This window comes from Lissotriton helveticus, chromosome 4_1, assembly GCF_964261635.1.
Source record: "Lissotriton helveticus chromosome 4_1, aLisHel1.1, whole genome shotgun sequence".
Classification (NCBI taxonomy): Eukaryota; Metazoa; Chordata; class Amphibia; order Caudata; family Salamandridae; genus Lissotriton; species Lissotriton helveticus.
Genome location: NC_136063.1, coordinates 1,035,085,030 through 1,035,112,024, shown reverse-complemented (window position 1 = coordinate 1,035,112,024; position 26,995 = coordinate 1,035,085,030).

The window sequence follows — 26,995 nt, the reverse complement described above, 5'->3', positions numbered from 1 at the left end:
AGGCCCGCCCGCTCCGGCCGGTGTACGGTGGATGATGCAATGTGACTGTAAGGGGGGTCATGAACTGGCATGTCCATTGAGTACATCTAAAGGGTGTATAGGCCTGCACCTCCCCCGCTGAGTACGTGCACCGCCATGGTGGCGCCAGTGATAGAACATTGTTGCAACTGAAGCATCCGTGCCTGAAGCTTGCACGTGCGGTGGTCGATGTGTGCCCGTGACGGTCCTTGCACATGCAGCCAATGGGAAGAGGGCCGCTGGCCGCATATGCCCAATCGCAAGTAGCGGAAGCAGTGCACCGCAACAACAGGGCCAGTCATTGGCCCATTTCACGAACACGCTTCCAGGGCTGACCAATTGCTGGCGACGTATGCCACTGACACGTGCTGAGGGCCCTATATATGTGTGTTGTCCAAAAGCACACATCCTACCCTGGGAACCAGTGCTGCCTGTTCACCTCGACCTGCTGCTGCTGCTGAGCTGACCACCGACTGTTGCTTGTGACCATCACCTCGACCTGCTGCTGCTGCTGAGCTGACCAACGACTGCTGCTCTAGTCCCATACTCCGTGATCTTGCCATGTCGAGAGGCAAAGAGATCCGGTCTCGTCCCTTCACCGCCGCGGAGCTTGATGTCCTCGTGGACGGTGTGCTCCGCAACTATGGACAACTCTACGGCGCACCCGGACGGGTGGTAAGTGCAGTGTGGGACATGTTGGTGTGCATGAGGGGGCAAAATGATCGTGCATACTGCTATCTTAGCTGTGTACTGTGGGCTCGACATATGTTCCGGATTGTGCATGGCTGCTGACAGATACGTGTTGCCCCTATGTGTGTGACAGGCCAACTGTCCACTGACTTACACCCTTTTGTCTCCCATCATGGTAGGTCAAGCTGCACCTTTGCAAGGATGTGTGGAGGAGCATTGCACGGGAAGTACGGGCATTGGGGGTGTGCAACAGACGACATACACACTGCCACAAACGCTGGGACGACATTTCCAGGCTGAGCAAGAATGTAGCGGAAGTGACACTGGGGATGATTCCAAGGACGCCCCGTCTGGCACGACGCTCCATGACCCCTCTCATGCACCGTATCATTGCAGTGACGCATCCTGAACTGTCCGAACGTCTGAGTGTCGATCAACAGCAAACTAGCGGTGAGCATACTGTCTGTGTAGGAAACTTGTGAGCGCAATGCATGTATTGGTGCACAGACACAGTATTGAGTTCCGTGTTGCGTATGTATCTCTGTGATGCCATGTTGGTCCCATTGGGTGGGTGTCATTTGACATCCAGGTCCGCAATGTTGACACGCCAATTGCTTAGTAGTTGAGTGTTGAAGCACATCCCCTAGTGGTCCATGGCCCCATGGCAGGAAATGTGTGCAGATGTACGTGCTCCTGCCCTGTCCGCATGCTGTACATGTGTCACGGCCACCAACGCTTATGTAATGTGAGGATAACTGGTAGAGGTGGGCCGTGTGCAGGATGGGGGCTACAACTACTTTGTCAGCTATGGAATTTGGCAATCCTTGTACTTCTGTACGTGAGTGTGCCCATGACTTACACCTCTTTTATGTGCATTTCAGCTATGACAGAGGACACTCGGCCACAGACGGAGGAGAACAGTCGAGGAAATGAGTCCGGGTCAGACTTCGCACACACGCAGACTGACACAGAGGAGGGCAGCGCCGGAGAGGGGGACAGGACCGTCCCTGAGGACTCGCATGTGGAGACACCATCGTCCTCATCTTCGGAAACTCTTGGTGAGCCTGCACTGTTGTCACAGACTGGGAGTGGGCAATCATCACCTTCTGTCGGAAGACAGCACACAGGGCCCATACTTCCGCCAACTGCACCATGTACTGTTCGTGGCCGAAGGAGTAGGGGGAGCAGAGTGGCGTTCGGTGCAGGCACCGCTGCCCCTGCCACGGTGAGCCAAAATGCACTGTGTGCTGAGGCCGTTGATCTGCTGCGACAGCTGTGTGTGGGGCAGACCAATATGACAAATGCTTTCCAAGACCATGATAGGAAGTTGGGGCAGGTGGTGGCATTCATGGAAGGGATGCATGGCGATCTTGCTGGTCTACACAGGACAGTGCAGTCATTGGCAAGCAGTGTGTCATCTGCAATAGTACAGTCGCATGGACAGGGTGCTACTTCTGTTTCCCCATCTACACCACTGGATGTCTCAGGGGGTAGTGATTATTCAGAGCAGGACTCAAATACAGGTTATTGCACTAGAAGCAGCGTCAGACAGCACGTCAGGGCACGCAGGGCACAGACCCCATCCCGTAGATCAGCTAAATCTGTTCACGAAGACAACGTCAGATACACTGTAGTACACACACACGATCCACACGTGTTGTTGGGGGACATGCCTTCAGGAGCTACACAGGCATTCAACACAATAGGTACTCCCAAGGCAAGGGATACTCACAAGTCCATGGACAGTCCCTTGGACAAGGCCACTCAAAAGACAAAGGACCCTCCTAAGAGCAGGGAGACTCCCAAGGGCAGGCCCACAACAGAGGAAAGGGACCCTCCCAAGGACAAGGACAGTCAGAAGACAAAGGCTCCTCCTAAGAGCAGGGAGACTCCCAAGGGCAGGCCCACAACAGAGGAAAGGGACCCTCCCAAGGGCAAGGACAGTCAGAAGACAAAGGCTCCTCCTAAGAGCAGGGAGACTCCCAAGGGCAGGCCCACAACTGAGGAAAGGGACCCTCCCAAGGACAAGGACAGTCAGAAGACAAAGGCTCCTCCTAAGAGCAGGAAGACTCCCAAGGACAGGCCCACAACAATGGAAAGGGACCCTCCCAAGGACAAGGACAGTCAGAAGACAAAGGCACCTCCTAAGAGCAGGGAAACTCCCAAGGACAGGCACACAACAGAGCAAGGTCCTTCTCCCAAGGCCAGGGACACACACAGAGAGCAGGTGTCTACTGGAGACAGGTGCACCACAGGCGACAAGTCTGCCGGCAGGAACAGGGTGGCGACCAGGGCACAGGCAAAATCCAGAGACAACACTCCACCTAAGGATAAGGCACATCCTACGGACAAGGCTTCTAGCATGGACAATGACGCAATCAAGGACAGGCATACTTCACCCCTGGCTGCACTGAGGCTGATGTTTTCAAATGAACGCCAAACAGATGTCTCCGCGGCGGAGTCCCCCCATACCTCCACTCCCATCCGGCCCAGTCAGAAGCAGAGGAGGGAGTCCCCTGTTGTTGCATCCCCCATTACACATGATTCTGAGTCCAGGCGGCAGGCACACAGCAAACGACAAGCAGGCTCCAGCACGTCCCCAGATACCCGATCCCCGGCTGCAGATGCTCCACCTATGGTGGGTGATAATTCTTTAAAGTCCCCACCACTTGGCAGTCCTGTCCTGTCCAGGGTGCACTCACACATCCCTAAGAAACGCAGACACACACCATTGACACCTGCCCACCCCGATGTCGCTCAAGGTCAGCTATCCCCAGCTCCCAGGGCCACCCTGCCTCCTGGTCCATACAGCCCTGTGGCTCATCATTTCAGTGGTCCCAGTCGCGCAGGTGCAGTTGACTCTTGTTGTATAGTGTATTCTAATCTCCCTATCTGTCATCTATCTTCTCATGCATTACAGCTTGCCTGTATTTAGAATGTTATAGATGTCATAGAATACTTACTAGAGATGAGCCTTCACTTGGTGATGGAAGGCTGAGCATCCAGGAGGACAGCTCCTGGTGGGGCTTACTTACCTACTTAATTAACCACTTAACTACCACCTTGATTCACCTGTATTACCTGTAACTTCAACCACAATAAATATCAACTTGGAACTACACCCTGACTCCATGAAGATTATTACATTATTACAACTCTCATGTATCAGATAGTGACACTGTGTCTGTTGTTGGCTCTCATGCATCATGTAGTGGCACAGTCTCTGTTGTGCCCTCTCCTGTTGCTGGTCCTGGCAGTGTATCTGGGTCTATGGCTCACGTGTCAGTGAGTAGATCTGTGGCTGTGTTGCACACTCCTGTTTCTGGTGCTGGCAGCCTGTCTGGGTCAGTGGGTCACGTGTCAGTGACTACATCTGAGGCTGTGTCTCACATTCCTGTTGCTGGTGCTGGCAGTGTGTCTGGGTGTGTGGCCCATGTGTCTGTCACTCGGGCTGTGGCTGTGTCTCACACTCCTGTTGCTGGTGCTGGCAGTATGTCTGGGTCTGTGGCCCATGTGTCTGTCACTCGGGCTGTGGCTGTGTCTCACACTCCTGTTGCTGGTGCTGGCAGTATGTCTGGGTCCGTGGCCCATGTGTCTGTCACTCGGGCTGTGGCTGTGTCTCACACTCCTGTTGCTGGTTCTGGCAGTATGTCTGGGTCCGTGGCCCATGTGTCTGTCACTCGGGCTGTGGCTGTGTCTCACACTCCTGTTGCTGGTGCTGGCAGTATGTCTGGGTCCGTGGCCCATGTGTCTGTCACTCGGGCTGTGGCTGTGTCTCACACTCCTGTTGCTGATGCTGGCAGTGTGTCCGAGGCAGGTAGTTCACGCAGTCCCCCTGATTCTGTGATGTGAGGTGCTGATCACTTCACTCAAATGTTATTTCACATGGTGTGTCCATTGAGAACTGCGTTGCACTCTTGTGGTCCCTGGGACGGGTTGGTTGGGACACGTACTTGTGCTGCCTCTGATGTACCTGCTCTGTACTCCGCAATGCCCTGTTGATGTTCTGATACTGCATTCTGCCCTCTGATGTGCTGCCTCTGATGTACCTGCTCTGTTGGGCACAATGCCCTGTTGCTGTTCTGATACTGCATTCTGCCCTCTGATGTGCTGCCTCTGATGTACCTGCTCTGTACTCAGCAGTGCCCTGTTGATGTTCTGATACTGCATCTGCCCTCTGATGTGCTGCCTCTGATGTACCTGCTCTGTTGGGCACAATGCCCTGTTGCTGTTCTGATACTGCATTCTGCCCTCTGATGTGCTGCCTCTGATGTACCTGCTCTGTACTCCGCAATGCCCTGTTGATGTTCTGATACTGCATTCTGCCCTCTCACATGCTGACTCTGATGTAGCTGCTCTGGTGCCCACTTTGCCCATGCTCACGCATCCATTGTGATTATACTTCTATTATGTACAATAAAGGTAGTCTATCAAGTCTCGTGGTTTGTCGTTCTCATTCATGCTTGCGTACTACAAATGTGTATTTCTATTTGCTTCTCATCAGTGGTTTGGGTAACATGACACTCCCCCTCCCTACGTCACGACCCTTGGAGGTATTCCCCTCCAGACAGCCAATGGTTTGTGCCTTACCTGCGTCGGCGTCGATGGTGGGCCAAGACTAGGACGTGGTGGATCGCAAAGAGCATCGGGAAAGCGTGTAGCGCTGGGTCCATGGTGGCGAGCAGCTTGTGGTGGGTCTCTCAGCTGTGTCTCTTTTCCTCGCTGTGGGGAATCCGCCGTGTTCAGACAGGTTGTGTTTCCGCTGCGGTTTTATGTGTATTTTCCGCCATCTTGATTTGGGGGACGGTCTTAGACGTCAGTACGTACGGCGGAGCCTCCGGATGTGTTTCCGTCGCGGACGAAAATTTGACACGTTTTCCTATCCTGATATGGCGGACGGAGTTTCCGCGGCAGGCGGACACGGAAAAGGCTAATTCCGCCTACTCAAGGGCCGCGGTGGCTCTTCCGTCCGCCATCCTAATGAGCCCCTTTGTCTGCAACTTGCAACTGTACCAGAAGGTCACACGTTCCCCATATTTTGAAGTTCAGCACATTAGCTTACAAATGCAAATAGCAGGTGGTGTTGGCTTTTACAAAGTATTACCTTATCCTATCTACTGTACCTTTCAAACATTTTTCAATAACAATCCGAAACATGCTTGTTCAGGAAAGTAACATGCATCCTATTTTTTAAGCCCACAATGTTTATAACCAAGCAATCAGTAATCTGCATTTTCTAAAACAGTACCATATTCACCATTTTAGATACCTCTCATTCCACCAACTGACTTACTCAGCTACAGATGTCTTTTCATTCCTTCCGCACATCCCTTCAAATACTTACAATATGGATTGTATGCCACAGCTATGTTTTCTGGGGCAAAAGGTATGCTGAACACAGAGGTATTGACAAATACCTAGGTTTGCAAAATGTGGATATTAAATGGTTTGCACAGAGAGGATAAAAGTGGCACCAATTGATGCCTTTGGTTAAACCTTTTTGCATCTCCAACCCCCTGGCCTCATGATTGGGCACTGTGATGGCAATGACCTTGGAACATTGACTGGGGTGGGACTGGAAATCCTAATAAAGGATACCTTTGCACAACTGATGTTGCTTTTCCCTCAAACTGTCTACGTATACTCTAACATAAGCCAAAGACAGAAATGGAAGTGGGCATATCAATTTTGTCCACAGATTGAGAAAGCTAGAAAGACTGTCTATAAAGCTGTTTCTGCTTACCACCGAGACCATAGGATGGGCTCCATCTATTTCAACAATCTATGTTTTAATATGTATGACATCTACAGAAGTGATGGATTTCACTTCACAAATAAAGTGTTTCTCAACAACTTTAAGCTGTGCTCCACCAAAGTCATAATGAACAAAACAGATCTTGTTACAGCCACCCAACAACCCAACAGTGAAATGTATATCACTTTTAACATTTTACTGTTTTTAAATATTTTCCAGATTCACAAACCCATCACGAATCCGCAAAACAAAAGCACAGATTCAATGTACTACATTACATTTCACTTTTTAAGTTTAACTTTTAATTTATATAATATTATTTTTACTTTGAATTTATATATTTTTATATTATTTCTAACTCTATCAATTTTAATGTGATTATTACCTTCAATCTCACTTGATCTATAAAAAAGTTCACAACTGCAACACTACTTTCTGAATTGCATACTATTTAATTATTTATTTGAGGTTGATCCGTGAATCCACCGCAACGTTACACTGGGGGCTTCGCTGAGAGCCACAACAGGGGCGTGACTCCTGCCACGAGAGGAAAACCAAATATTTAATGCCCCCCACTTCCATAGGCCAATTTTGGCCCAGGGACACCATCCCCTGAGGCCTGTCCTCTATTTTCTTATCAAAAACATTTTGGAGGGGGTCAGCGCAGCCCCCCTCCTGAGGCCGATATAGCTCTGGGGACTCCATCCCCTGGGGCATCCTTTATTTTATTTTTTTAACAAATGGGTAGTTGGGCCAGCACAGCATCCCTACCTGGGCCATTTTGCCTGGGGCTTGGCCTCACGTTGGGGACTGGGGAGCCCCAAGGCCCCCAGCAACCCTGCCAGCTCCCTGCCTCTTGAAGGAGGCGGCATTGCTTTTGGGCAAAGGGAGCTGTTGACATGCAGCTCCTTTTGTCTAAAAGCAATTTTGCTTCGCTTTATGGAAGCAAGAGCAAGTTTCCTACTCTTGCTTCCGCAAAGCAAAGCAGAGGTTTGCTATGGCATGGTGGGAGCAGTGCTCCCGCCATGCCATAGCAAACTGCAACGCACCCCGGGATGTTGCTGGAGCTGGCCCTGAGGGGTGGCACGCCCCAGGGCCAGAGAGGGCTCCATGAGGGGGTCCGTGCTGCCCCCTTCAGCATTTGTGTAGCCCAGGGAGGTGGTGGTCCCTGGTGCAGTGTGGGGGGTTCTAGTCCCCCACACTTCAATTTTATAGATAGCCCCAGGGAGGTGGTGGCCTTGGCACTTAATCATTGAAGCCTTGGGGAGGTGGCAGTCCTTGAGTCAGTGTGGGGGTAGGCAGGAGCCCCCCACCCCTTTAAAAAAAACATTGGGGAGGTGGTGGTCTCTGGGGCTGTGGGAGAGAGAGGGCCCTTCACATTCAATTGAAAAACAGAGGAGGAACAAGCAGGTGACACAAATGATGATCTTTATTACAATATGCATAACATTTGCATACACAACACTTTGGTGAACATGACTAATGTACTGATTTACATGCACAGGGCATTGTTTTGCCAGCATAATATATTGGTTTGTATGCAAAGGACTCTAGTTTGTGTGTATAACATACTGCCTTGCATGAGTTAACACACAGATAGACATGCTTAGCGTACTGCTTCAAATACAACATAATTTGATTTACCCTATTCATATTCTGATTAGTACACATGAAATATTGGTTTACAATTATAGCCCGTTGGTTTGACTACACTACTTGCCGCTTTGCAAACATATCCTACTTGTTCGCAAGCATAATTTCCCCGTTCGCATGCATGCAATCCGGATTTAATTGCATAGTGTGCTGGGGATCATATATGTGGGTATGTCTACCGTGGATAACAAATATGTTTGCAAGCAAAATTTACTTGTTTGTGAAAACAAATAACATATTCTACTATTTTTATTGCCCACTACACTGATGTACATATTTTGTATGCGCAATATTAATTTTGTAAACTGATCACACTGGATAGTTAATCGCAAATGCCTTGATATGCATAGGGCTTCCAATCACATCTAAGAGTGGCATCTGGTTCACTTTTTCATTAAAAAAGTTTACCTCATGGAGGGAAAGGATACAAAGCATCAGACGGTCGTTGAAAACCCCTTGCGCCACTTTTGTGTCACTTTTCCCATGTTACAAGTGATGCAAAAGTGGCGCAAGGGGTTTGTAAATCTGCCCCTTTGTGTTTTGATGTCCTGAAAGAAGTCACTTTCTGTGAGACGCCAGCTTTTTAGCCTAAAAATATAAACGCACAGGGACTTTTTGTTCATCTTATCTAATGTCAACAGAAGAATTATGTTTTAAAATGGTTTGCTTTGCACAGTTAAGGTGTGCTTAAGTAGATTGCAAAATAGTTGCATTTTAATACAGTTGGGGCTGTTATGGAATGCTGGTGGTGGGGTGCAAAAAAACAAAAGCACTTACCTCTGCAAAGCCGCCGTCTCTCCTCCGTCAACTATCCTCCTGGAAGCAGGAAGCATTTAGGCTCCCCTATGGGAATCGCAATGCTGCTGTCACCAGCATGACGGTAGAGTCGTAATTGGTCTGAGCAGCCTGGTTTGGGCTCTGACAGGAAGTGGCAGCCTGTGTATGTTCTCCAACCAGGTGGTGCAATACAGCTGAGTGTCGAACATGCTAAGTGCGTATGACTGTTTGGTCAGCCCAAGACTGTAGGCCAAACTGTCATGAGCACTTAAGTGCATCAACCACTCCTCCCCCTTTTGGCTGTGATGACAGCCAAGAACCGACCTAAAACTGGCTTCAACACAGAAAAATAAAATGATAATAACATTGTGTTATTATCATTTTTTTCCCATTTTTACACTGCTGAAAAGCAGCTGGGCATCGCTCCTCCGCCTTAGAGGAGGAGCCACCGCTGTTTAAATATTAATTTAAAGCATGTGTTTTATTTACCTACTTTTTTCAGCTCAATGGCTCCAATTGGATGCACAGTGCTTAAAGCCAGCTTTACAACTTAGAAACTCATACCAGTTATATAAAATTGTAACCACTTCTCTAGCTGATGTTTCTACTCACTTTTGCTGGGTCCCTCAACTTTCGGGAAGGTCTAATCATATTATTGTAGTTAGCCTTTGTTAGGTTATTACTAAAAGCAGTAGTCTCATAATTTTAGGGCGCAATATTCCAAGCTCCATAGTTTTCTTTATCTCCACCTGCAGTAAGTTTATTTTGAGACATGGAGGACAGGGTCAGCTTTGCATAGCTTCTCCATTACTTTTCTGCCCTTGCATAGAAAAGGGAAGCAGGGGCAGAATATTTTGGGAGACATACCTTGCATACAATTATTTATACACAGGCAAAAAGTGAATAACGGTTGTTTTCACCTCTGGTTTTTTTTAAGTGACACCACAGACAAATCGAGTTTCACTCTTGTCTCTTTGATGTCACTCAGAATACCTCTGTAAAAAATATCCCTTTTATTCACTGCTGCCCATCTATAATTTTATATGTTGTTCCTCCAGCAGTTGCACACCCAGCAAGCATCTTGATTAGTGTTTTACAGCTTAAGCCAGTTTGGCAGGTGAAAAATGATTCGTTATTGAAACCAGGCTAACTCTGCTTGTTGGACTGTTTGAGCCTTGTGGGTATTCTGTCTCAACTGATATTTCTCTCATTTTTTGTAACCTTTTGTCGTGAGCGTGTATGCTGCACCCTGACATCAAGAAGTGCTGCCGGCACCGTGGATAGTACAGAAGGGTTTGAGGAGGGCTACGCCTTACAGACTGGAAAGAAGTTCCCAAGTCAGGATTAAAAAAGAGGTCTCAGAGGAGCACAAGATCTGCAGTTTGAGTAGCTTGTAGGGATTTGGAACTGAGCAAACTGGACCAAATGAAAGTGACATAAGAACTAAGGGACAAAGACAAAGTTTGTGATTGACATGTTTCTCATTGCGATTATTGATGTTTAATACTATGAGGTTCTTCGCCTCAATGATCTAGATTGGATCACCATTGAACACTGGTCTTTCTGTCATCTTGGCACCTTTCCCCATCTAGCACACATGCAGACTCTTCCCACAATCCAAAGGGGTCTATGCAACAATCCAAACACCATATCATTGAGAACAACAGAACAGGAGCACAGTTGGAAACGCTGCATCTTACTCACTTTCAGAATCCGCACTGATTAATCAGGTTAATGCAATGTCACATGATATACAGCAACCCGCCTACAAAGGTCTCTCGCCAGGTATCTCCATCATATGTATAAACACTCAGGTACTATATAAATATGTGCATACATCCTATAGATAGTCGAAATACATTAGCTACATATCAGACAGGTAAAGGGTAAAACCAGAAATAAAAAGTAGACCTAACCATTTTATAGGTTAGGTCTGTGGGATGTAATAATAAGCAATATCAATGGTGGTCCAGGAAATAATATGGGAATATGGGAGGATATAATGGTTCTGAAATTCGGCCTGTTGTATTAATGGGGCTGTTTCGTGTGACCCGGAGCAATGGACATGATCGTCTGTGAGACCTCTTGGCAGGACTCTGGATGGAAGTTTACTTTACTCGGAAAATGTTTTTTCTTAAAGTGTTGATGAATCCTCGATGTTCAATTCCACAAGGTGAAAGGGGGGCTGAGGCAGTCTTAAAAGCCGATGCATTATCTCAATAGGAGCCCTTCTAAATACATTTGAGGTTAATAAGAAGCTGAAAGAATGAGCATTTGTTTCAGCAGCCAATGCGCAATATGCATTCCAGAGTGCTTTAGAGCATTTCTCACAGTTGATTCTTTCCCTGGATGCTTTCTGCAGCAGAAAATTCTCCAAGCATAGGTCTGCACTACAGGAGGCTAAAATAGGAGATACATTATTTAAGCAGTTGAAATTGTTATCTGACATGAAAAGGTACTTTGAATATTTACTTCTTCATATGAAATATTTGATTTTTGCTTCTTTTAGCAACTGATGAAAATGCTGTCTAAATCAGCTTCATGTATTTGGTTGGTCTTTTCATGGCAAATCATTGAGCTCAATATCTTTAGGGTGGCTTTTGCTTAAAGTGCAGGCTTAAACAATATACTCTTATGAAATGGCTTGTGGGGAGTCCTCAGCGAAGGACAAGTTATAGATGTTACTTAGGAAGTCTTCATCAGGTTGAATGAGCCAAATTATAGCTCTAAACAAATAACGTGTAAAAGATGAAGGGGTAGATGTATCAAGAAACCCGTTTGCGATTTCCTATTTGCGATCTTTTGCGAGTCGCAAATAAGGAATCGCAAAATGCGATGTATGTACTTTTTTGCGAATATTCTGTGTTTTTCAAAAGTCGCAGAATATTCTGCGAATTTTTTGCGATTTCTTATTTTGTGAATTTTGCAAAATAAGAAAACGCAAAAAACGTGAATCTGCCAATGCAGGAACAGGCTGATGACATCACACTCAGGAAGTCTAGTTGATTACCTGCACCTGTTTGCCTGAACCACACCCAGTGGCAGTTGGAAGATTGTTTGGCAGCTGTGCAGACCTGTTTCCTTGCAGCATGGAGCCTGAAAATTCTCAAGGAGGTTCTTCTGGAGAGAAAAGAAAAAGAAAGCAGAAATTTTCTGAAAAGGAACAGGAAACTTTAATAGAAGAGATGGCTTGCAACCATGAGGTGCTTTTTGGGAAACAAGCACTGAAAGTGCCAGAGGCTCGCAAAAGAAAAATTTGGTTAGAAATTCAGCAAAAAGTTAATGCTGTTGGAGTTATGCCACGTACCATCGAGGAACTGCGCAAAAGGTGGTATGACATGCACCTCCGGTCCAAAGAAAAACTTGGTGCAAGGATAAAGGAATCAAGCAAGACAGGCGGGGGAACATCCACTGCTGAGCAGCCCACTCCTCATGAGGAGCTTGTAGAGGCAGCTCTCTTGCCTGAGAGTGTTAGTGGGGTTGCCCAAATTGACAGCTCTGATCCTGGACAAGGAGCAGAAGGTAAGAAGCATGTATTTATGTGTGTGAAGTTGTGGGTCATGCATGTGGTTTATTTTAGTGCATGTAGACAGTGTGATTTCAAGAGAGGTATCATGCATCTTAGTCAGTGGAAATTCATGTTAGCAGTAGCTTTTGCACTTTAATTTGTTTTTTACCCTACTTTCTAAATGAAAATTATATTCATTCATTTAGTACTGGTTTTGAAATCACCACAAAAATATTTTTTTTAAAGTTAGAAACACTTTATTGAACTCAAACAGTAATCCATACAACAAACGCATAGGTCTCTGTCTACATCCACAGCACATGCAGGACATTCCAGGGTGGAAAGTGAAGATAATGAGGCTTTTTTACAAGATGTTTCTGCCGCTGATGAAAGTGCACATGAGGAACTAGAAACCAATCCCATTGTCAGGCAAAAACGAAGACATGTGGCCCCTCTGCCTTCTTTTGAGGAAGATGACGGGGAACCTGAAGGTTCAAGAGAAAGTGCACAGGAAGCAGATGTTAGACCAGTACATACACAGCAATCTCAGGCACACAGGAGAAGAGCCTATACACTGGAAAGGTCAAGGAGCAGCAGGGTTGTAGTAGAGGAAAATCCTACTGTGTTTGCTGGTTTGGAGCAGGACATGTTGCACGTGCAGCGCCAGCAGCACAAGGCCCTACGCTCCATTAACAGCCAGCTTTGTAAATTGAATAAAAGTAATGCAGGCATGGGTGATGGTATGAGGGCAATAGTTCATCTATGGATAGACTTTGTTTGGCCATAGGGCGCTCTGAAGAATCAAGAAACAGGGCAGCACACCGTGCCCATGCAAGGATGCTTGGATACTCTAAAGCAATCAACAGGCTGTGCATTGTCACTTCAAATTTCACTAGGCGTAGTGTTACTATGCAGCGCATGGTCAGTGAGTGCACAAGGAGTGTTGCTAAAGGATTGGATAAGGTTACATCAGTAGTAGAATTCCTACAAACTGCAAACTCAGGAGCAAGTACACTTTTTGAAGCTGCTGACACAGAGGAGACATCAAGTAGGAGTAGCAGTAATCCTACACCTACATCTGACATTAGTCAGCGCAGGAGTGGAAGGAATGCAGCCCATGCTACAACAAGTAGAAGCATGGAATCTGCGCAGCGCTCTACCAACAGGCAGCACAGGAAATAATGTTTTGTGACATTCAAAAATTATAATTGAATATTATACACTTGCATTACATTTCTAGAATATGTAAAATGACCTGTGCAGTAACAGGTCAGGTATCACGATAGCTACATGCCTTCAGTTTGAGAAATAAAAAGATTCAACTTTGAAAAATCATTTATGTTTGGTATTTTTAATTCTTACCTAAAAGTAATTTTGTGTTATCTCATTACGTCTTTGCCGTCCTGCTGCAGATCCGACTCCTGCAGCAGCTCCTCTTGGGGGGGGGGGGGGGGGGGGTATTTCTTCATCATCAGATGTATCTGAGTCACTCATTTCAATTTCAGTGCCTTTTCTCATGGCCATGTTATATAACATGGCACAGCTAGTTACAATTTTACAGCACATTTCAGGAATATATTGTAAAGCACCTCCACTCTTGTGAATCCGACGAAAACGGCTTTTTAAAATTCCAAAAGTCCTTTCAATTACACCACATGTTGAACGGTGTGCCTTATTATATCTCCTTTCATGTACATTTGTTGGATTTAGATAAGGGGTCATGATGAAATCACGTACAGCATAGGCGCTGTCACCTGCATGATAAGAATTGATGAATGAGTGTTTCTGAAATAAGAAAAGTGAATTGTATAAAAAAATGTACTGTAATGAATTTGTATTTACCTAGTAGAAAACCCTCTCCAAACTGGCCAGCACTCAAACGTCTATGAAGTCCACTGTGCCTGAATATATAGGAGTCATAAGTGCTCCCTGGGTACTGCGCCACAATGTCAGTGGTTATGTATTTTGCATTGCACACCATTTGAATGTTGATGGAATGGTAACATTTTCTATTTCTATACACATATTCTGTGGCAGCAGGTGGAGTGATGGCAATGTGGGTGCCATCTATGCATCCAATTACATGTGGAAAATGTGCAATATGATAGAATTCCAATTTTGAATCTTGTATGTCTTGTTGGTTGTTGGAGAGGTAGATGTGATGTTGAAGCCTACTCATCATTGCTTCCCAAATTTTTTTTTAAAAGTATGACAGCGCACTCTGAGACACACCTCCAACCTCTGCAATGACCCTTTGAAAAGAACCAGAGGCCAAAAGGTGCAGGGAGCACAATACCTGTACATGCGTAGGAATTGATTGTGTCCTGGCTGTTTCATGTTCCAAAAATCTCTTCAATTCTTCAATAAGGTCCAAAATGGTGTGTGGATTCAGTCTGTATTTCTCAAAAATGTCCTCTTCTGTTTGCTGGAAAAGCGTAATCCGCATTCTGAAGATTCTCTCCTGCCTCTGTCTCCTCTGTGCAAGGGCTTGAATGCGCAGCCTCCTAGCTATCAGGTAAAGTCCAGCCATTGTGACAGTTAAAATTGCATTGTGGGGTCTTTTATATGCTTTCAACTTGGTTACCACCTGACTGTTGTTAGTGTTAACTGCGATTTCTTAATTTGCGAATTTCATGTTTTCGCAATTTGCGATTTCTTATTACATCTCTTTGCGAATTCTAATTTTGCGATTTCTAATTTTGCGAATATCGCAAAATATAAACTATGCAAAATAAGAAATCGCAATAAAATTTGCAGAAGTACAACAATCGCAATTAAGTAATCGCAAAATTTGCGATTACTTATTTTGCGATGCGATTTGTTACATACATCGCGGATTTCTATTTTTTAGTCGCAAACGCTGCGTTTTTGCGATTCGCAGCGTTTGGGACAAAAAAATAGCTTGATACATCTACCCCGAAATCTTTAGAATTATTGATTTTTGAGGCAGACTACTCGTTAAATAGTTTTGAGCCAAAGTAATAGACTCATTGGCTTGAAAGTTATTCAGTGATTGTGACTTAGCTCAATGGCACTTAGATGTCTTGTGGACTCAGGCCTCAAATAACAGCATCAACCACAGTACCTAATCTAGAAAATGTTGTTAGTATTACATTTCATATTCTGTTTTATGCACAGTTTCTTAGTGCAATTGTCCCAGACTTCAAAAGGATCTTTTTATAATCTCATCAATAGACCTCTTAGATCTTAATTCTCAAGAAGAACATAACAACATAACACCATAACACCATGGCTACTAGACAGTGAACAGAAGGTTTGGTTGTATGACGTTACAACGCATACTTTTACAATGCATGCCTTTACAATGCATTTTTTACAACGCAACATCCTTTACAACGCATACCTTTACAACGAATTGTCTAAAAACTACCTTTACAACGCATTTCATTACAACGCATACTACCTTTACAACGCATACCATTACAACGCATACCATTACATTGCATGTATGGTAAGTTTTGGATAGTGTAGGGGTAAAAATTACTATTCTAACTCCAGGGGGTGCAACAGTAGGGTAAGTAGATAGTGTAAGGGTACTTTGCGCTGTAATGGTATGCGCTGTAATGGTATGCGTTGTAATGACTGCATTGTAATGACATGCGTTGTAATTGTATGCGTTGTAGTGTCATGTGTGGTAATGGTTGCGTTGTAATGGCATGCGATGTAATGGTAGTGTGTTGTAAAGGTTGTTTCCCGAAGGTTCCATTGCTCTGGGAAGCTGTCTTAGGGTACAGGGGAGTCTTTCTGGAAGCAATATTCAACCAGTCAGGGACTTTTTCTGGAAAAGATGATCAACAAGGTTGTTGGCAGCCTGCATTTTAGAGGATAATATTAGTACTTGAATGAAGGGATTTCAAGTTGTGTAGCTAACTAATAGTCAACAATTCAAACAGTGGTTCCCACCCATGTTTTTGCATGTAAGGGGGCTTTTTTACATCTTTTTTAAGGTGCTTACTGCTCACCAAGCCTCATGACACACATTTTGACCGTCAAAGATGGTTATTGACATTTGTGGGGAGAAATGTAATCTCTGCCCTCTTAGTTTTTCATGTTAGCCACTTTAAGGAACTACAACAATGTTTAGACCTCCTTCTCAATATCAGCGTGGCAATTGTAAAATTCCTTCCTGAAAACAACAAAAGACATCCAAGAACGTTTGGACAACATGAACAACTTGTCTCATCTCCAACAGATTGTGCACTGCGTTCCCAAGAATCAGAACCATTCTTCCTCACAGGATGAGGGTATAGACATCAAATGTCTGAGAACCAAGTATCAGAAGCACATCTCCTCCACAGGGATGGTACCCAATGCTTATTTTGAGTCGGGGTATGCCAGAGAGGGCCACCAGCACTTATTTTTTGTGAACCAAAACTGGGTTTTTTGCATCAGCTATTCCCCGAGAGCAAGAGAGGGAAAAACACACACATTGGAAAGACGGAGGAAGACAAAGATGGAAAAACCCTCACAAAGGGAGAATGCAGGCCCCACAAAAGTGGGATAAAGGGGTAGGGAGTGTCTGGCAGTGGATAAAAGGAGCATGAGGTGGATTCAAGATTACCAGGCTTGGTGTTCGGTGCATCTATTTTTTATTGCACTGGCCTGGGCTTCTGAGCTGTAGGTGGGGCAACAGTATGCTTTTTTTTTTTTACAAATTAAGCACTGAATTGGAGCCTACGATCACACACACAAATATCTCATCATCATCATCATCATCATCATCATCATCATAAACTTTATTTCGATCACCAAGATCATAAAGTGCGACATAAATAAATATTTCACATGAAAATACACACAGCAAAATAAAAATTAATTTCACATACACATATACAGCAAAGGGGGCTCGCAGGCAGCCTCATAAAAGAATACAAATCAAACAGCATAGCAGCAGGAAGAGGGACAACTTTGGTAAACGAATCCATTGGAAAGAAAACAAACTGCTTCTTTCATGCAATTTATATAGAATCCCAAAAATACACTGTCAGCATACGTTGGAATAACCCAATTTAAGGTGGGCTGTGCCATTGCAACATGTGTCTAACATACACAAATATTATTACATTTCACTCTTCCCACTCCATCCATAAGTGTAGCTACAAGATCGCAGTAACAGAATAAATCAAGACTAATCAGACATTAACACAAACACATTTCTCCTATAGGCAACACTTAAAACCCACAACCTACCATCAAGGCGCAATATTCATGTAAAATATAAGCCGTCTATACCCCAATCCTCCTTCTCCACGACATGGCTAGTACAGCGACATACGTTAAGATACTAACAACACACTTGTCATTTTGCATTAATCATAAATATTTCGGTTTCCTCAGAGGCATGAAGCAATTTTGTAAATACAACTGCAATGGAATAAAAACCTTTTCCACCAATACAAAGAGCAACATTAATTATGGTTCATTGTTGCAAAGGGGCCTTGCGATTTTTTATAGATTACATCTCCTTCGGAATATTAAGAGAACTTTAATTTAAAAACTGAGTATCAGTAGCATTGCTGTGATTGCGGCAGAATGAAACGATTAGCATCTGAATTGTTTCTGCTACATAAATACAGTTGTAGGTACATATTTCTATGATCTGTTGTGAAACGTGTAGATTTTGGTTTCCACTGCTGGAGAATCTTGTGAAGCATAGCTAATACCCAGTTAATTATTTATGTTTTATTGCCTGGATCTTAAAAGCTTTCCTCAGGTTAAGTACACTAAAATATTTATGTTCACATGTGAAAAAAATCTATCTAATCGCTAAAATATTTAAGATGTTTCACTTTTTATTTTTCATGAAAAGGTCGTTTGAATATTTACTTCCTCGACATATGGAATACTTGATTTTTGCTTCTTTTAGCAACTGATGAAAAATCTTTCTAAATGTCAGTCTAAGAAAAAAACTGAAAGATATATATACACCACTGTATATTTTTAAAACACTCTGAAGAGTAAGAGGCGCTAAGATTTGCAAACATGTTAATGTGTTGTAGTCTTCCTTTTACCTGCTGCACTCTCCTTTCAATAGTTCTCTGCCTACCTGCTCAGCTTGTGATGAGGTCATGTAGAATGTTGGAATGGGTTTGTATGAGTGGAGTGTCAGTTAATCTGGATGGCTGAGCAGCCAGGAGGCTGCTCCTGGTGGGGCAATCATGACAACTAAAGAGACATCTAAAGGACTTACTATCTTCCTGTAACTTAAGAATAAATGTACTTAATGTAACTACAAGACCCAGACTACGCATCTTTCTTTCATTACAATACTGGCGACGAGTTGGAGAACCTATGTGATATACATTGAATGGACTTATACATATGAAACTGAAGAAGCACAAGCAAAGAAGAAGCTGAAACTGAAGAAGCATTAGAAAAAGAAGAAGCGCACATAAGAGAAGCAAACTGGCTGTCCACATGCCCCACCAGTGACCAAAGACCGGTCGGCCCCAACGTGGATGTGCCAGTGCTTGTTGGACTTTGGGTGAGTGTTCCCCAAATGTGTGAATTGACTAATTTAAATTCCTGAACTGGGGAGAGTTTTCCCTTATGTCATTGGACAGCCTGCAAACCCATGGTGTAATTCCGCACTACAGTGTGTGGCATTTGCTGATGTTCATTAATGTATGAAAAGCTGATCTTTGTGACGGAGTGAAAACATCGTGTACAGAAAGAGTTAAACCACCGCAGATGTTGTCTGACTTGGAAATCTCCTAACGTTTTCTGTGTGATCGCATCATTATGGCTGTTTAAGATATCAGCTAATTCACTACATTTCGGACTGTTTTGAGTGTTGTTGCTGCCATCTAATCGTTAAAAATATATAGACAAGGAATTCATTTATTAGGTTTGGTGTTCAAGCGAGTATCGGCGTGATGGAAAAATTCATGCAGTGTATTTTGGCAAGAGTTGAACAGCGCGAGATGAACATTTCTCTGCGTTTACTCACTGCTGTGGAGTTGATGACGGTTGGCCTGCGGAGCTCCTCTCTGTCCCTCTGCTGTATCCTTCTGATGACGTATTTCCAACTCTCCGGCGTACTGGTGAAGATGACCCCTGTGACGTCTGATGTCAGCAGTGTAACCTACGTCATACTCAACGTGGCCTATTTCCTTCAGAAATTGACGTTCAACGACGCAGTGGCGGCCATCTCAGCACTTTGGGATGGTTTTCTTTGTTTTAATCTTGAAACATGACGTTGGAGTTTCATTTCCGATGGACTTTGGCTTGTTTGATGTTTTGGTACCGACCCCTAACATGTGGGTGATTGGAACTTGTTCGTTTTCACTGCAATTGCGGTACTAACTGGATCTGCAAGACACTTTCTGGACTTTGGGTGAAGTGCTGGACTTTCGGGTGGGGTATCGCCCATCTTCACATGGACTGGACTTTCGGGTGAGGTATCGCTCATCTATCTTGACCACGGTGACCACGTTTATTGTTTTAGTTTGTTGTGTTACCATATACCTTATGATTTCTACATCAGGATTTTTACAACATTGTTTTGGGGGCATATTACAGTTGTATGCTTGTTTTAACGTTGTGTGGAGTATTATCGGAATTGTGTTGTTTTTATGGAAGACGTCACGAATCTTCCCGTATTTACAACATTCCTTACTTGAGACAGCTCACCGGAGCATGAGACATTCTTATTTGCTGGTCATTTGTAGTTTTTGTCTCTTGTTTTCTGGAGTGGTGTTGGTGAGTGTGCGTGGTGTTTCTTTTGACTCTGGTGTGAAGTTCCCTCATACAGCTGTACGTGTGTGTCAAGGGTTTAAAGTTTTTCCTAAATTTAGTTTGGGGTGGGTTTTTGATTTCCTTGGATTTAGTTTCCCGAAATCGGTTTGCTTTAGGTCTAAAGAAACCTACCAGATATTTGCCATGGGCATGGCGATTTTCATTATTTTGTTTTCCTTTGGGTGTTGAAATTCCCAAAATTTTTGTCTATCTTGGGATTGTTTTTCCCTTATTTTGTTGTCCTTCGGGTGAAGGAGTGTCCTTCGGGTGAAGGAGTGCCCAGGGTGGGTTGCCTTTAGGTTGGTGTGGCTCGTTGTGTGCTTGCTTTTGTTTTGATGTGCTTTTGGATTGTTGTTTTACATTTGCAGTTGGCATGGCATGTTTGCTTTGTCTTAGGGTGACCCATGTTATGTTTGCCTTGAGTTCTAAGTACTCATAATTTAACAGTTTTGGATGTACTGTTACCCATAGTTATGTTTGCCTTGAGTTCTAAGTACTCATAATTTAACAGTTTTGGATTTACTGTTACCCATAGTTTTTTTTTATGGGTGTTGGACCTTTCATGTGACGTTTTAGGTACACCGTGTGGTGTGTTATTTTTGGAAAAGCAGTTTGTAGTTTTTGATTGTATCTTTTTGATTTGCTTTCCTTGTTTTCTAAATTTTATCAAAGAGTAAGGTGTATTACATGTTTTGTAGTACATCCTCTTTTCTGCCGTTTGTGTGTTTTACCATCTCTATGCATTTTTGAGTAAGGGGATAGGATGTGTAGTATGTTTTATTTCATAGCGTTATCAAGGGGTAGGATGAGTTGTGTGGCATGTTTTATTTCATGCATCTTTCCTCACTCTTATTTGTTGTTCCACTACACTTCTTCCTTACATTTGCAATCGGAGGTGATGTACCCTTTCTTTTACTACATCCTTCTGTGCTCTAACGTGTGTCTAACAGCTTCACACTTTCTCTTTGTTCTTTCATATTATAATGGGGGAGATGTGTTGTAGTCTTCCTTTTACCTGCTGCACTCTCCTTTCAATAGTTCTCTGCCTACCTGCTCAGCTTGTGATGAGGTCATGTAGAATGTTGGAATGGGTTTGTATGAGTGGAGTGTCAGTTAATCTGGATGGCTGAGCAGCCAGGAGGCTGCTCCTGGTGGGGCAATCATGACAACTAAAGAGACATCTAAAGGACTTACTATCTTCCTGTAACTTAAGAATAAATGTACTTAATGTAACTACAAGACCCAGACTACGCATCATTCTTTCATTACAATATAATGGTTTACTTATATAAGGTGATGTCAAACATCAGAAGAGTGTCAAAAGACTAGGGTATTCAAGCACAAAAACAGAGAAAGAAAGAATCAACCTCAATGATTCACACTGGAAATCATTGGGGATTTTTTATATAAGTAAGTGGTAGTAATAACAAAGAGAGAGAGAGGGAAAATCAGGGACACTCTCAGTCCCCCAGGTCAAACTGATGTCAAACAATAGCCGAGTGTCAAAAGACTAGGGTATGCAAGCACAAAAACAGAGAAAGAAAGAATCAACCTCAATGATTCACACTGGAAATCATTGGGGATTTTTTAGGAAGCCCTGCTTCCTAAAAAATCCCCAATGATTTCCAGTGTGAATCATTGAGGTTGATTCTTTCTTTCTCTGTTTTTGTGCTTGCATACCCTAGTCTTTTGACACTCGGCTATTGTTTGACATCAGTTTGACCTGGGGGACTGAGAGTGTCCCTGATTTTCCCTCTCTCTCTCTTTGTTATTACTACCACTTACTTATATAAGGGCCAGATGTATGATGGCGTTTTCGAATCGCAAAGGGTCTTGTTGCAAGGATCCTGCTTATACACAGAACTGTGCACAGAGACCTAGGACATCAGTGAATTGTGGTGTACCAGAAACTCCTCTCAGTACCTAGAAAAACCCCAACCAGCTAGCATCAGTGTCACATTAGCTCTTTGTCCTATAGCACAGTAACTAACGATTAGCCAACCTAGAACATGCAACTTAGAACCATCTCAAGCTTTTCCACGGAAACCACTCTTCTTGGGGTAAAGGAAGATATACATCATCATTTGAACAACGGGAAAACAGTGGCGCTTATCCTATTAGATCTGAGCGCAGCGTTCGATACAGTGTCCCACAAGGTGCTTATAGACGTTCTCAAGTCAAAGGGTATTGGAGGGGCTGCCTTGAATTGGCTTGTTACCTTCCTCTCCAACAGTACCTTCCAAGTTTTTTCCCAAACTGCCTGCTCCAAAGTTCACTTCTCTGATCATGGAGTACCACAGGGATCCATCCTCAGCCCCCTACTATTCAATCTGTACGTAAGACCACTGGCTGAGGTGGCTGAGAAATCAGGTTTATCCCTGTTTTCCTATGCCGATGACTCCCAAATTATTTTTTCCCTATCTTCACATAATACAACTACCGCCTCCATTTTGAAAACAGGTCTACATAACATAGCTTTATGGATGCAAAATAACTTCCTAAAATTAAATGGAGAGAAAACAGAGATACTGGTGTTGGGAAAACAGAAGGATCTCTGGAACCATCAGCATTGGCCATGTAGAATGGGTGATCTTCCATCTCCCGCACCACATGTTCGTAATTTGGGCTTCATAATTGATGATGCACTTAGTATGCATACTCCGTCCGTCAAAGTCGCAGCAACCTGCTTCACTATCATCAAATGGCTATGTAAAATCTACTGGATGCTACCAGAAGCCACCGGAAAAACTGTGGTCAATGCCTTAGTTACATCAAGGCTTGACTACGGTAATGTGCTTTATTTGGGCTCAAATAAACCTGTACTCCTCAGACTACAGATGGCACAAAATGCCGCCGTTAGACTTCAGTGTGGAGTCTCTAAGACCACCTCTATCTTGAGTCACCGGCGCAAATTACACTAGCTGAAAATTGAAAACAGAATAAAATTTAAGGCGTTCAGCTATATGCAGTAGTAGATAAGCTTTATTCGATAAAAGATTTATCATAAAAGCATTACATGTATAAAATCACAGAATAAAATGGCCACATTTATAAAGAAAAAAAGAAAAAATGCAGATACCATATTAGCCATATAGATTAAAACCTTTAAAAAAACACACTATATGTAATTTAAAAGTGATGATTAAATTCATAAATCCATTATCACTAATACATAAAAGGAAGGGAATAGCAGCCGAATATTTTCCCAACATTAAGATATTACAACAGGTCAATCGCCCCATGTCTTTCAAATTTAAGGGCCTACTACGTTCTTGCCTAAGGCTTTTGTTCATATTAACCAAGCACACCCCAGATATTTGGCTACTCCACAAACCAGTGTCAGAGAGGAGGTGTCAGTTTTCAGGATGCGTAAGGCATCGACATGGCTCCTGAAGCCCAGTGCTTTACATACTGGCTTAAGCCACTTTACTCTAGCATTTTTATAGGCCGGGCATGCTAGAAAAAAGTGAGCAATAGACTCGTCAGGATTTGCACAGCTTGGGCAAGGTGCAGGAACTGAGTGTGTCCCTTTCCATGATGATATTACAGTGTTAACTTGCAGGGTTCCAAATCTCAGCTTCATATATAGGGTCCTGTCCCTAGGGACCTGAATGAAGTCGAGATAGGGTTCCAATCTACAGGTGTTTTTGTGTTCGAAGAACCCCTTGGTGAGTTTCCCTGTCTGTTGGATAGATAGGTCGCGTTTCGACACCCAGTCCCAATAGGCACGCTTTAGGTCCTGCTGTCAGGAACCACAGTATAGCCAGCCTGTGCATTTCTAAATTCTATGCTAGGAGACGTCCCTTGGTGAAATTCAATAAGTTAGGGATTTGGTTTCCTTATTCTCCAAGCAGAACCTCCTCCCAAGATGGCCGCTGCAAAAGCCGTCTTGTCCTCAGCAGAGTTAGGGCAGTCTAGAGTATTTGGAACGTTCGCGCGGTGTAAACTGCGCACTTCAATTTAGGTTCCGTTCCGAGAGAGTCATAGTGTTCCGTTACTCCGAGTTAGTTTTGCAGTAATTAGAGACAGTGTTGAGAGCAGTGAGTTATTTTCAGAGGAATTTCAAGTTTGTTTACCTGGGGCTATTCAGGACAGTATCCTTCGTTTTTTACTCTGAACTTGCATCCTGAAGTGAGCCTCAATAAAGACCCTCCTCACAGAGTTTGTCAGCAGCTTCGCCTAAGTCTCCGGTCAGAACTCTCTCCGCCCTCTCTGTCGGAGCTTCAGCAGAAACTGAAAGTATTCTCCGCTTGAAGTCATGAGGGGAATACCTACTGCCGCCGTGACAGAAGACAAGCGCGAGAGAAATTTGAACTGCAGCCAAGACAGTAAGACACGCGCACCTGCGCTAAGTGAAGTACAATATTCCCTTGTTGACTCCTTGCGCTTACCCTGGCTTTTCCTTCCTTTTACCCTCCCCTGAACCTTTTTGCGCGCTTCTTACCGACTGCTAAATTTGAACCAGAGATTGTTGCTGGAACTGCTGCATACAAGGAACCCCAATATCAAGATATTTGCAGGAGAGCATTCAGGTACAGAGAGTAAAAGGAGTAGCTCATATAAGCGAAAGAGCAGGTATAAGCAGACAGAGCCCTCACCCTATTCCTTTTCTATTCCAGCACTACGCTCCCTGTAGCAAGTACTACCAATAAAAGAGAAGCATTGCCCTGAGAATTTCTGGTAGGATCAGCTTCAGTTGTTCTATAGAAAATCCAGTAGAGAGAAGATAGTGTTCTTATGTCCCCTTGTTGTGTGCATTAGGTATCCCATCAGACTGGTTGCAGTGAACCTACACTTTCCTGTGACGACCAGAGGATACCAGCGATTGTCAAGGTTTTCTCTTCTCTGTCGACTTCCCCTTTTCCCCTTGCTAGTGAGTCTGCTTTTTAGCGGAGGCACTGGGAGGTGGGCATTTGGGACCAGCGTCCATACTGCTCCTGCGAAGGTTCTGGAGACTTCTGACACCTGCTTTGAAGGTGGAATCTGGCTAGCCCAAGCCTCGCTTAATCCAATAGGGCCAGTAAGATGCATAAGGTCAGCCAACCATTTTATCCTGCGCCCAGTGTCAAATGACCACAACTCATCAAAAGCCGCAGCATAATTGGACAGCTCAGTAGACCTCTTAAGGCGGGCCCAGAAGAGCAAGGGGCGGAGCCTAGCAATATCCTGAATATGCCTCCTTCCTGTATCATAGAATAGAGGCTTCAGGGGGGTGGAGGTAGGGAGCGGAGTAAGGTCTCTTACAAATTTATTTTCAGACCTGGATAGATCTCCAATATTCTCCATCCCCCAGAGTTCTGCCTCATAAAGGGCTGAGGGTAATGCTTTTCAATCGTAGATAGCAAGCGCCCGGGCGACTGGCCCGCTCGCAGAAAGATGCTGCTCTCTAACAATTGCCCCGGACACCCGTTTATGGTTTAAAAGCATCTTGTCTAGATGGGAGGTCCACTTCATGCTGTTCGAGATTCTAATCCCCAGATAATCAAAGGACTCAACCACGTCCAGTGGGACATCGTTTAGGGTGATGTTATTCCTAAAGCGTTTGGAGGGGTTGATGGTCATCAACTTAGTTTTGCTGGTGTTAATAGTTAACCCCGGTCCCTACAAAATGAGTCAAATCTATTCAACAGTTTCTGTAGTCCACCCGGTGACTTGGAAATTAAAAGAGTATCGTCGGCAAACAAGAGGGTAGGTGTCTTCTCCCCTGCCAACACTGGAGCGTCTGATGATTCCTCATTGAGGTAGCCCACCACCCCATTAATAAATAGTGAAAATAGGGTGGGGGCCAACACCCATCCTTGGCGGACCCCTCTGTTCACCACGATCCTCTCTGTCACCTCCCCTTGGGTTCCCAATCTAATTCTTGCATAATTGCCAATATGCAATCTTTTTAAAAAGTCAAGAATGTAGGATGGCATACCAAAGTGCTGAATCACCTTCCAAAGCTTGTCCTGAGGGACCAGGTCAAAGGCGGGCTTCAGATCTATGAATCTCCCGCATTGCAGCCGTCCATCCACCATCGTGTGAGACCGACGGGACTCTGCTCTGCACTCAACCTTATTCAGGTCAGATGTCAGCGGACTGTTCACCCTGACAGCCGCCATCGCCCTATCATTCAGTATCGACCACACTATTTTCGAGTCCTACCTATCTCAGGCATCCGCGTCCTCGGATGAGGCGCCCCTTTTAATCTCAAGCCACAGTCCCGTCCTACTCGCTGCATCTCTATTATTGAGGTGCCAGACCCGACAACTTACCGCGTCCTTCACAGACGCCCTTTAGGAGCTCTCCCGCCCAACTGGCTTGGCTTCAAAACAACTCAGGCAATAGCAATATTACTAGTCCTGAAGATGGTCCCAGTACAAAAACTGGAGCTAGGGATCGAAACGTCACGTCGACTGTTGTAACAGAGCTGCATGCCTTTAACTCGTATATCAAGTGCAGTCACTGTTTGTGCATGCTTATACAAGATTGCATTGTATTATAAGCTGCCATTTGCTGCAACCCTTTTGCCTGTCAAAACTCTTTATTTCTTCTATTTCCCTCTTGACTTGGTACAGGCTTGTGCCCAGTCCTTTTTGATTCATGTTTTACTTGGTTATTTTTCTAAAAAATTCTGCAAATAAATCCCTGTCCGGCTGGACATGTGAAATTACGCCATAGTTCTTATTTAAGTCTATGATTGCTATTTTTTTATAGTATTTGATAAGCTTAGGACCTTTGTTCTTGTTAAAATCAGATCTATGAAAGCCAGGTACAAACTCCCTTTCCCCAAAAGGACTGACTTCCAATAGATCGTGAAGAATCTAAAGACCTGGTCCATTGTTCCCACCTTC